This window comes from Dermacentor andersoni, chromosome 10 (assembly GCF_023375885.2).
Source record: "Dermacentor andersoni chromosome 10, qqDerAnde1_hic_scaffold, whole genome shotgun sequence".
Lineage (NCBI taxonomy): Eukaryota > Metazoa > Arthropoda > Arachnida > Ixodida > Ixodidae > Dermacentor > Dermacentor andersoni.
In genome coordinates this window covers 137,698,495-137,710,629 of record NC_092823.1, presented here as the reverse complement: position 1 = coordinate 137,710,629, position 12,135 = coordinate 137,698,495, and positions in this window count along the sequence as shown.

The following is a 12,135-nucleotide window of genomic DNA, read 5'->3' as shown; positions in this document are numbered from 1 at the left end:
GACCATCCTCCTCATGTGTATGAGCCACATTTTTAGGCTACAGCAACATTTTCATATATGCTTTTGTTATAGTACCACCCAGTTCTCTCCCACTGTGGCTTTAACATTTTAAGAAATCAATATTGCAAAAAATCCCAATGTGCCTGGCACCTTTCCGATGAAGTTTAATGTCAAAGTGTGTATTGAGCAGCATCACACTGTGCGAGCGCTGCCTGCCACTTCGCTGAGGCCACGTTGGGCGGGCTCGCGTGGGCAGTCTTGATCAGAAATTGGTTTGGTTTGCCTCTAAATATACGCGCGTACCTAATAGAAACGACTGGCAAAAAAAAAAAAAAAAAAACTGTTGAGGTCATACTAATGAATAATTTTGATCAGATAAAAGCATGTAACGTAACACTTCAGCAAGGAAATGACCTTGAAATCGTCCTATATGGGGAGCTGCCAAAGGGAGTATATCAAAAATGGAAAGATACAGCCCAATGAAGTCGAGCATGCGACAGAAGCGTGTCTGGTCGGGACGAAACCTATTTAAAGGAGGAGGCTAGACACCAACCAAAAAACGATATCTCTTTTAGCGCCCACATTACGTGGGACTGCCAGAACAGGCCACGCAAAATTAATACACCAAAAATAGCCGGCAAACTTTCCGGAAGGGAGCAGTAGGAGACTTGGCTCGCCAGCGAGGATCGGGAGATGCAACTAGCGCTCCTCGACCAAGCACGGCGGACCGCTCAAGCCAGTGGGGCCCTGGACTAGGGGCTCCACCCACTCGCTTTCTGCATTTTTTTTCTTTTAAATAAACGTTTTGATATATATATATATATATATATATATATATATATATTTTAGCGTTTCAAACTCCCTCCAGGAGCCTTGTTCGCTATTGTGAACAAGGCTGTGTTACATCATATTGTATTGTATGTTTCTATTGTATTAACTGAAAGTTATTCTGAATAGCTTGATGCTGTTCGTTGTATAGTTCTTTTTCATTGATGTGAATATTGACTGGGCTTCCGCGTTCAGTCCTGCAACTATTAGATCCTCTGAATTTCTCTTCTTTGAAATGCATACTTCAGATTTACGAAAATAAAATAGAAATTGAAATTGAGGGCTCCCGTGGGTGAGCCTCACGGGGAGAGTCCATGGGGAGCCTCAAGAACAATTTAGATCCTTTTCTCTTTTTGTGTGTCCAGACCCCTCCTTTAAATATTCAGTCCAATACGGTGAAACAGTACTATTAAAATAATTTTACGTGATGATGAGGAATTTCGACATAATAACAAGTGAGGTATCGTCTCATCCTCATCAAATAATGGGCAAATGGGGGAGGACGCCAGGAACGGAGATGAAATTTAAAGCAGGTACTAGACAATCCAATTTAGCGTACAGGACCTCAATCCTTCGATTACAGCAACAAGTTGTTCTGCAAGGAAACATGAAGTGTAGACACTTGGACATATTTGCTAATGATGGGTTCAAAGAGCCTTTATTATTTGCCACCGTCTCAACCCAGCAGCAGTTATGTAAGCTGACGCAGGAAGTAGCGAGAGAATGGAACCACGCAGGGCCGCTCCCTCCAGACTATTTCCTTCACAGCCGATCGTTTATGACCACACACACAACTTCAGCTGAGGTAAGAGGCTCAGCGTAACGGGCAGTGCGGACAACAAAAACACAGGACGAGCGCTGTCTTCGCCCTCGACGCCCGTTACCACGAATCAACCCCAAGTCGACCAATTTTCCTTTCTTTTGAGTAAGAGTCTAGCAGATCATGGAATTACGTGAAAGTGAAAGTGAAAGTTTATTTTCTTTTCAACGAAAAGAGGGCGCCAAGACAAAAGGCAAGAGCTTGACAAGGTCCCGGTCACCCGTAAAACAGCTGGCATTGTGCACAAGCACTTCACAACAAATACACAATGAATTTCTAAAGTATTGGAAAAGCATGAAGCAGTAAGTTGACATGCACAAAATTTGTACAAGAAAAAAATAAATTGAATACAGAACTTATCGTATGAGCGGTATAAAGATACCAATATCTTTTTTACAAACATAAAAATATCACTCCTAAAACACACGAACAATATCACACAGCTTACAACATGTGCGTTATGGAAAAAACATTTGAAAGGTAGTGAAATAAATACAAATAAATACAAAACATGTCGACTAAATAAATATCATTCCGTTTGTTCCAATAGGTATTTTTTAATTGTAGATTTAAAACGTTTTTGTGGAAGGTAATATTCAGTTTCAAAGGGAAAGTTATTTATTACCGTGGGAATCTGGTAGCTTAGTGTTTGCTTGCCATAATTGGTGCGTGTGATAGGAACAAGCTTACGTTTCGTCCGAAATGCATAACGGCTGCTGGAATTATCTGGACAAGAAAAGAATAATCTATGATGATGGATGTACTTAAGTAGACAAAAGTTGTATACTTCTTTTACTTTAAGGATGCCATATTTCTGAAATAGCGATGACGTAGGTAAATCTGAAGGTCTGCCATGAAACCCCTCAATAGCACGCATAGCGCGTTTCTGAATTGAAATTAGTTTGATGTAATTGCTGGATGTTGTAGTTCCCCATACAAGGATACAGTAAGATAACCTTGAGTACAGAAGTGCGTAATACATGGATATCTTTAACCAGGGGGGCAACAAATGAGATATCTTATACAAACAGCCGACTGTTTTACTTAAATCAGACATTAATTTGGTGGTATGAAAATTCCAAGAAAGATTCTCATTGAACCAAACACCAAGAAATTTCTGGTTTGAAACACGCTTTAATTCAGTATGTTCGCAGAAAATTTTCAGAGTGATACTTTCTACTGTATTAATAGGATGAAAAATTATGTAGTTAGTCTTTGATAAATTGAGGCTTAGCGTATTCGTCAATAACCAGTTATGTAGCTTTCTTAAATATGCATTTGCCGTAGCCTCCATTTGGGACAAGGAGTGGGATGAAAAAAATATATTCGTATCGTCAGCGTACATGACCAGATTAGGCGATTCGGATATGCTAGCGATATAATTTATGTATACTAAAAACAATAACGGTCCTAATATAGATCCTTGAGGAACACCATGCTGACTTGCCAATTTCTCTGAGGGTATGCCATTAACTTGAACATACTGTAATCTGTTATTTAAATAGTTCTTTTTCAAGTCAGATGCAATACCACGTATGCCATAACTGTTGAGCTTGCGTAGCAGGGTGTTGTGATGAACGCAATCGACTGCCTTTCGGAAATCTAAGAAAAGACCAAGAGTGTACTGTTTCATTTCGATATTCTTAATAATTTTTTCTTTTACTGTTAAAAGCGCCTGCTCTGTTGATTTGTTTTTCAGAAATCCATACTGCGAGGAAGTAATAACACTGACCTTATGGAAAAAATTATCGAGACGAGTATTAATGACACCTTCAAAAACTTTTGATAAGACGGGTAGAACAGAAATGGGTCTATAATTCGATATGTCATTCTTTCCCCCACTTTTGTAAACTGGACATACACGTGCTATCTTCAGCTGATCTGGGTACACTCCGCTTTCTAACATACGATTTGCGATGTAACACAAGACGTCACATATTAAAGAAGCTACATGCTTCAAAGGTACCGCTAGTATACCATCATGCCCTGGTGAAACATGCTTTTTTACCTTATGTATTAATGAAGCTATTTCATGAGTAGTAGTTGGCATAAGCGCAATAGAATTTTTTAAGGGAGTGATTAGATTAGAAAGTGCGTCTGGTACTGATGACGTACATACAGAATCTGTTACATTAATGAAAAAATCATTGAAAGTGGTTGCGAGATCAGAGCCTGTAAGTTCGCCATTGACTGTCATAATAGTAAGGGGTGGGTCTGGATTACATTTATTAGTTAAAAAGGCAATTTCGCGCAAAACTTTTCTCCTGTCAAAATGTACTTTGGTAAACCGATCAATATAGTAAGTAGATTTAGCTATTTTAACATCCTGGTTAAGTTTATTTCTGTATTTTTTAAATTCGATGAGGGTGTTGGCATCACGGCTCTTGATAAAGTTGTGCTACAAATGGATTTTCGTTTTAATTTTTTTTATAGTTCCTGAGTCATCCATGGCTTTTAAAACTTTTTGCAAGTTTTAGTTTCCTTTAGTGGAAAGGCAGTGTCGTAGCACCAAAGAAACTGTTTAATAAATGCATTATATGCTTTGTATACGTCAGTTGTATCGTACACATTATCCCAATGTGAACTTTCTACTAATGTTTTGAACGTACTCATCGTGTTAGCATTAATTACTCTGTATAACCGTGGGACCTTCACATCTGTGTCGTGAATGACAGGCAGGAAGCAAAAGATTGGCAAATGATCGCTGATGTCAAGGGACAGGACACCAGAGATAATGTTGTTAGGCACCAGATTTGTAATACATACGTCTAGTAGACTACTTGTTTCAACAGTTACCCTTGTGGGTAAAGATATGCAATTCCAGTAGGCAAATGATGCAACGGTATCATTGAATTGCGTTGCACATGAATCATTCGACAATAAGTTAATATTTATGTCACCCATAATAATAAATACGCATCCGGTAGAAGTGAGATACACCAATAAATTTTCAAGGAAGTCGAAGAAGTGCCGTTTGTTACCGATGGGAGGTCTGTATATTGCAACGATCACTACATTTCTAGTAGATACAGTAATGCATTCCACATTAGAATCTAGTACGCAAAATTCATCTATTACAGTATGTTTGTACAATTTATTTACGTACACAGCAAGACCACCACCCTTGCAGTGAAGCCACGTAAAAAGTGAGACCCGCAATTTGCTGTGATAAGTGAACATAATGATAAAGATCACTACGACTGTCGAGATTAACTAACTAACTTTCAGTAGGGCCGAGACACCAGCAAGAAACTTAGCCAACAATTCTGGGTATGAAATCGAGAAGCCTTAGCGAAAAGGCTAATCAAGATACGGAGAGTGAGAGCAGATATACGATTATTCTTGTCTTTGTGAGACATCTGTCGCAATGGCAGTGATTTTTGTTGGCCCCATTAAGTGATGCCGAAATAGATTAGCTAATACATGGTAAGCAAGATAATTTGCGTTCTGCGGATACGTACAATCAAATATGATCCGAAGGCTCTCTTTTCTAACATCTTTCGCTGACATCTCTCATTTTCACATATTCGTAGAACCAAACGACCAACCATGACATGACAATAAAAAATGCGCAGCATTAAAATGACAATCACTATAGTAAAATAATCCTGTGTGCAGCTATGTTTGCGTGGAGTTGCCATCCATTTTATTCGTGTCGTCTCGTTTCACAAGGGCTGCTCTCGAGTCGCTGCCCACGATTCTCAAACCTATCAATTTCTGTTCTTTATTGAGTTTCTCGAAAACTGTGCATGCCTGTTGATAAGCGGTATTTGGCGTCTGTTATAGGCAAAGTTACCAAAACCATACATTTTGAGCGCAAAGTTTCTGTCACTCTGATCATTTAAGCTTGAAGTTGTGAGATATAATAGCCTTGGTCGTGCTTCAAAATGAAATATTAATTTGTTTCATTCAATGATTCTCATTCTGCTGCTGACTAGGCCTTTAAAATGAAAGTGCACGTTTCTTGGCGTATCACTGTCAAAGACGTCAGAAAGAGAAAGAGGCCTAGGTCGTAGTCTCACGAGTGCTACAGCGATATGTATTATGCTCGACCTAAAGGAAAAATGGTGATGAGAGTCTTATGGAGGCACAGCGAAGAACGACGCAGTGCACTGTGCACTTCATCAGTCAACATTTAGGGCTACACGCGTAATCTGTTGGGCGAGAAACTAGCTTGTTTACCCCAAATTCCAGCACCCCCCCCAAAAAAAAAAAAAAATTGGAAAGAGGGTAGGGGATAAGTGAACGAAGCTTTGCTCTAATATAAATGGAGAAAAGAAACTACATGGCAGCTCTCACTCTTGCGTCGTCTTGGTATCCGTTTACCGATTTAGTTGTACAGCCTCGTTTATATTCCTCCGCCAGTGCGATGATTCTGTTCATGCACTTTCATGCACGCGGGGCTTCCGACAAATATGCGACGGCTATAGTCAGGCGAAGAAAAATGGTCTGATATAGTCCAAGAAAAATAATCAAGAAGCACGTAGGCATAGTAGCTTATCTAGGTAATCAACTGCGCTGAGCTCTTCGCCAAAGCGCCGGGGCTTTCGGCAGGAACCAAGTGGCAAGAAGCTCGACTTGAGACTGAAAACAAAGTTCTTCTTTTTCTCCGAACTGCGAAAGTAAGAGAAATTATAAGGAAGAGCCATTCGGCTGCAGTCGCTCTGATTTCGACAAGCGAGATAATACTTTTTTTAAACAAAGGATTTGTTTTACTAGCAACCGTCGGAGAGAATTTGTATACAAGACTATAGGTCATAGTTCATGCCTCGGTTATAGTGGGCTTCCGTAAACTCTGTCGGGAGGACTGACCTTCGATTAGAACGCTTAAAGTGAAGTGCAGGCGACGCGACCCTTTGAATTAATCGTCCGCATTTTCACATTTGCTTATCGCCCTGAGAGGGGCGCATCGTAAGCCTACTCTAGCCTTCCGCTTTATACATCTTGGCTTTAACGCTTTGAAAATGTTGGAAGTACTGTACTTCTTTCTTGCGCGGTTGATTGTCACGTTGTAGCAATTAATTTTTTTTATTCTTAATGTACCATTGTTAAAGCAGCTCAGCTGAACCAGCGGTCTCCTTTACTACTCTGCATTTCCTTGTCACCTGTTCACCGTTCCTCATATATAAGCCTAGTTTGGCATCTCTGTGTCGTGCCTTGCTGCGACGATAGCATGACATGGATTTTGCATCTGGTTAGTGCTCGAAATAGAGCGTAAAGCTTGTTGAAATTCAAAGCTTGCATGTCAGAAACATCGCCGAGGAAAAGACAAGGGTACGAACTGGTGGATGGATGGATGGATGTTATGAGCGTCCCTTTTGGAACGGGGCGGTGGGTTGCGCCACCAAGCGCTTGCTATTATACTGACTAATGTCCTACCTAGGTTAAAGAAGTAATAAAGAAAAAAATATGAACTCGCACAACCAAATTTTCTGACCACCTATTATGAACTTTGCTTTGGTGTGAACCGTACCAGCTGCCATCTGTTTAGTCTGTGTCGGTTGTGGCGGCGTACCTTTTCGTTGATTTCGTGTGAACGTTGCCAATGCGTCGAATTAGGTAAATATGTTCATGTTCATATTGTAAACCAAAATGTGTGCCTAGCCACTTGCAGTGCCGGAAGAACGTACCGTCATCACGAGCTCCACCCATTTGGCTGCCTGTAGCAGGACGGAACTGTCTATACTATCGGACTGCTTTCTGTGGTAATCAAGAGAACGCTACAAGTGCGGAGGTTCTGCCCATGCTTACCTGCGCCAAGTAGTCCAGCAGAACTCGTCGGCATTTCGGTTTCTTCGTAGAGATACTGAGGAATCAGCGCAGATTCCATGTGCGACGGATCCTCATTTGGCTGGCCGCGGAATAGAAAAGCGGCAAAATAAGTCAAATTGAGTGGTTTACATTATGTCTTATATGAATATAAATGATGTACCGCTTTGTAAGATGTTTTCAGTTTCGCAGCTTAAAGTAACGCGAATGAGAATGTAAGATTATTTGAAGGAGCGCTCTCACTTGTGACCGCTTTGCTTCCATATGGCTTTTCCTTCACCGCCACATAAATTGGTGCGTCGATATAAGCGCTTCCTTTGCACGGTGTCCAAACACGCGATTTCTTTCCCGTTGGAGCTATGCGGGAGCCGCGGGTGTGGGCGTAGTGAAATGTTTCCATCACTGCTGTGCAATTTTTTCCCATTCAGGCAGCATGGAGTCAACCCCCCCCCCCAAAAAAAAGAGCTTCATTTTTGTTCAACGTACTTATCTGGAGCCTATATAAGAGGGCAGCTTATGAAAAAAACTTCCAATTCAGAAAAGAGTGACCGAGATTAGGATGGGGACGATCGGAATTCGGGAGAAGGGGAAAGTAGAATGTCATTTTCTGCGTTCGATTTCCCCGAATTGCATTACTGCACTGCATAATCAAGAGGCGAAGAGCACAGACAACGCAATCGGGCAAACAAGAATGGTTCTGTCGGAATGAACGCGCTGTGCGCATGGAGAGAAGATTCTCGCGTGCGGCATTCCACGCGTGGTAGTAGGATGGTGAATGAAATTCTCGGCGGAGTGCGCACGTTGAGAAGAAAAAAAAAGAAAGGCACACAGGGATCCGCCTTTGCACTACAATGAAGCTCATCTTATTCCTTCCCTAATTAGCCGCCTCGTAATTGTAGTTCATAATTAGGAAAAATGAGCCCCGCATCATTGCAGTCAGCGAGCTGCAAGTAGTGGCGCATTGCGAAGAAGTGAAGGGGCAGAAATGAAAATGGGGGAGGGCGAGAGATGAAGCGCTTCCGCATCTCCCGTCTGCTTGTTATGCCGTACTTTCTTTGTCGAAAGTGTTAAATGGCAATTTCGGAAGCCCACAATACTGTCATCTTTCGAAAAAAGAGCGATAACCAGCCAACGCTCTCTTCAAGTTTCTCGTGGATTCACCGGTGAGTATAAAAATTGTAAGCGTTCCGAGCCGTCCACCAATCAATGCTCTTTCAATTTCTTTTATCCTAAGTAATCTCTATATTCACTCTTCCGATATTTAGGATAAGGCACTCGACACCCCGCACATTCGATACAATTAGTCCTTTCTTATTTTTTTCATTAAAGAATTATTCCAAATAAGCCTCAAATTGAGGTTCCATTTTCTTCAAATTCTTCGCGATTATTGCCAGCAGCCATGCGCAAAATATAACACTGTTTAAATTTAACTTATTAGCTGTGATTTCGCCTTCAGCGGGGCTCGCCCCCTGCTGGACTGCGGAGTCAACGCGGCGCGCAACCGAGCAGCGATGTGGCAAGATCCGTGAGGAGAGTATATCGCTGTAGGAGAAAAAAAATTAAGAAAAGAGCACCAACTGGACACTGAGAGAAAAAAATGGCGCATCTGTCTTTCTCCAGTTGGTACGTCTTTATTCTTGATTATGCAATGCCAACTTGCCCAAACTGTCACGCTTGTGCCTTGGTATAGCTTAGTCTGCCATTATCGCATACTAACATCGCCATAATTTTTCCAAGCAGCTGGGTCTGTGGCTTTCTTGCTTTTTTCCCTTTTCCACAATGCAAACAAATAATCGAGGAGAATGGAAAGCAGAAAGAAAAATCAGTGGCACGCACGATTTTCTGTCCTGTGCAGACGGGTGCTAAATGCCCCCCTTAGGTACTTCGACTAATGATGGCATTTAGGTTGTTTTTTTTTCTGTATGTGTGTCGTTAGAGTACCTAATGTAGTCCCCTGTGGAAACAGGCAAAAGAAGAGACCTTTAGGTACATTTAAAGAAGGAAATTTCAGGAGTATTGTAATAATGAATCTTGCAATAACAAGTTGCCGGCTTTCTGATCATTGTTTTCCATAGTCGAAATATACTTCTCCCGGCCGACGTCAGGAAGTGTTGATCACATGGCGGTTAAATAAATTAAATTATGGACTTCTACGTACCGAAACCACGATCTGATTGTGAGGCACGCCGTAGTGGGGGACTCCGGAAATTCGGACTACCTGGGGTTCTTTGAAGAAAAGAGCGCTACGAAGACGCGGAATAAAAGAGGAACATGTACGACGGACAAGGCGCAAGATCCGTCGTACATGTTCCTCTTTTAGTCCGCGTCTTCGTAGCGCTCTTTTCTTCAAGTATGCAAAACCAACTCGCCCACATCAAGCTTCTGCTGCTGGGGTTCTTTAACGTCCACTTAAAGGGACACTAAAGGTTACTATGAAGTCAAGTTAAAGTTATCAAGCAATGCTCTAGAACGTCTAAGGCGTCAATATAATCGCGAACAGAGCTTTAGTAACCGAGAAATTGAGGTTAATGCATGACACGATTTGAGACCCCCCAGCGACATTCCGGTACTAGCCCGATGACGAAAGCACTCCTCATCATAATTTATGTCACTAGCGCTCAATTACTCGTATTAAAAAGATGGTTTCATTAGGTTATAAGGGGCAAAAAAATGCTACTTGTTTACTTCTGTTCGATTCTAAGAAAAAATAATATTTTGACGTTACCCTTCAGTAGTATGGGTGGTCGAGAGGTTTCGTTTTCGCTCGACTCTGCGCGCTCGACTCTGCGCCGCGCGCGCTTTGGAGTTTCAGTTGTTTCGTTATCGCGTCGTGCTGCACTTGTTTTGCTGGCTCGCGAAACTTGCATTTGGAAGAAGCAGCGAGGATGTCACGACCATGTGATGTCGTGGGATGCGCGAACGGTCCGCGGAACTTGGCCAAGGGAAGTTGCAGCGGCGAATCCAACCTTACTTATCACTGTGTGCCAACGAGTGAACATCTCCGTTCGAAGTGGTCAAGTGCCGTGCCTCTGCCACAGCGCATTGGCAAAGAGCCGAAAAATCGCATAGTGTGCTCGCAGCACTTTCGTCCAGAGGATTACGAGTTCAACGCCGACTTACTGAAGTCGTGTGAAGTGCCTTTCAAGCAATGCTTTCCCGTAGCGCTGTTCCGTCGGTCTTGCCTGCATTCTCCGAAGCGCAAGAACAACTGCAGGTCGAAGACGGGGCGGTGACTGCGGCATTTGGTTTTCACGAAGGAAAAGCTACAAATGTGCGAATATGTACAGCGATAACATACAGTTGCCGTCGTAGTAGCAAGCAACGACGCCGGTAGCGCGAGACCTCAGCAGCAGGTCACGTTCATCAGTGCTGAAATCGCTGAAGTCGAGCCCAGCATCGCGAGCCAATGTGTCGTTGTCAGGGTCGTCCATTGCTACGAGCGTCAAAGTTGGTGCCTTAAAATAAAGAACCAGCTTATCGTCGCCCGTTTTCTCTTCCGCTAGCCACCATAGTTCCGCTTTCGCGCTGCTGTCGGCTCTGTCTTGGCTGCTTCTGGCCACGCGTTTGGTTTTGCACAGGAAAGCCGTAGCGCCGTCTGCGGGCGCCGTTTCACTCACCGACGGCGCAATGTCACTATGAGACCATGATGTCACGACTCCTCGATCGGAGGGCGGGTGACTTGAACTGCGCTTGAAGTACGCGGACGCTTCAGAACGCGTTTTCTCTTAAAGTAAGTCTCTTCTTCGCATGAAACAACCATTTCGAGGTTTCTGGGATGGTATTTCAACCGTCCACGTTGACTTAATATTAACCTTTGGTGTCACTTTAATATAAGTACTACGGGTGTTTTCGCGTTTCGCCACCATCGAAATGCCGCTGCCTCGGTGGGGATTCGGTCCCGCGGCCTCGTGCTCAGCAACTCGACCCCGTAGCCGCCAAGCAACCACGGCGGGCAAACTCGATGGCGCGCCTGCGTGCGCATGTTGATCTCGCGCCCTCGGGCTGAGCAGCGCAACAACAAAGCCGCCACCACGGCTTTACCGGTTGTTCACAGTTCGGTTTATATGAACCTGTGATGGGGGCTTCAGTGCATTAGGCTCAAGTAGTACTTAGTGCTGATGTTCGAAGGATATGGTTTCCTTTTGTTGGCTGAGCCTTAGAAGGGGAGCATGTCAAAAAGTGTGTTTTTTATACGAACAAAAAGCATCGTCAATAACAGCTCTGATTGCTTCTTAATTTAGTGCATCACGGCCTTTGTTTTTTCAAGCGGGGAATAGGAGCCAGCCCGCACTAAACTTATATATGCATTTACTATAGGTGTTCCTATAAAGCGCAGTTGCATGTAGATAATCCATTCCTAGGGTGTGAATATACTGCATTCGTATTCGCCGTGACATCGTTCCGTACTGCATAAGCAAGGATTTTATTCAAAGATCGAGCCCTCAGTAGACCGAGCTTTAAGTCTATTTATTATATTTGCGTATTTTATGTTTGTTATGGGTGCACTTTCCACGTTTTTAAAGATACGCAGCGTGCTCGCATTTCGGAGCAGTTACCTGTCCCATTTATTATTTCACGCACGGCAATCCGACGCGTCTCGAACACGTATAGAGCCACGCTTTTTCACGAGTCCGCGCATCTGTTCGTGTAAGTCGACGCTCGCTCGCGCCCGCGTTCCGTCCGCCGCTGGCTGGAGCGGGCAACGAGATTTGTCGAGA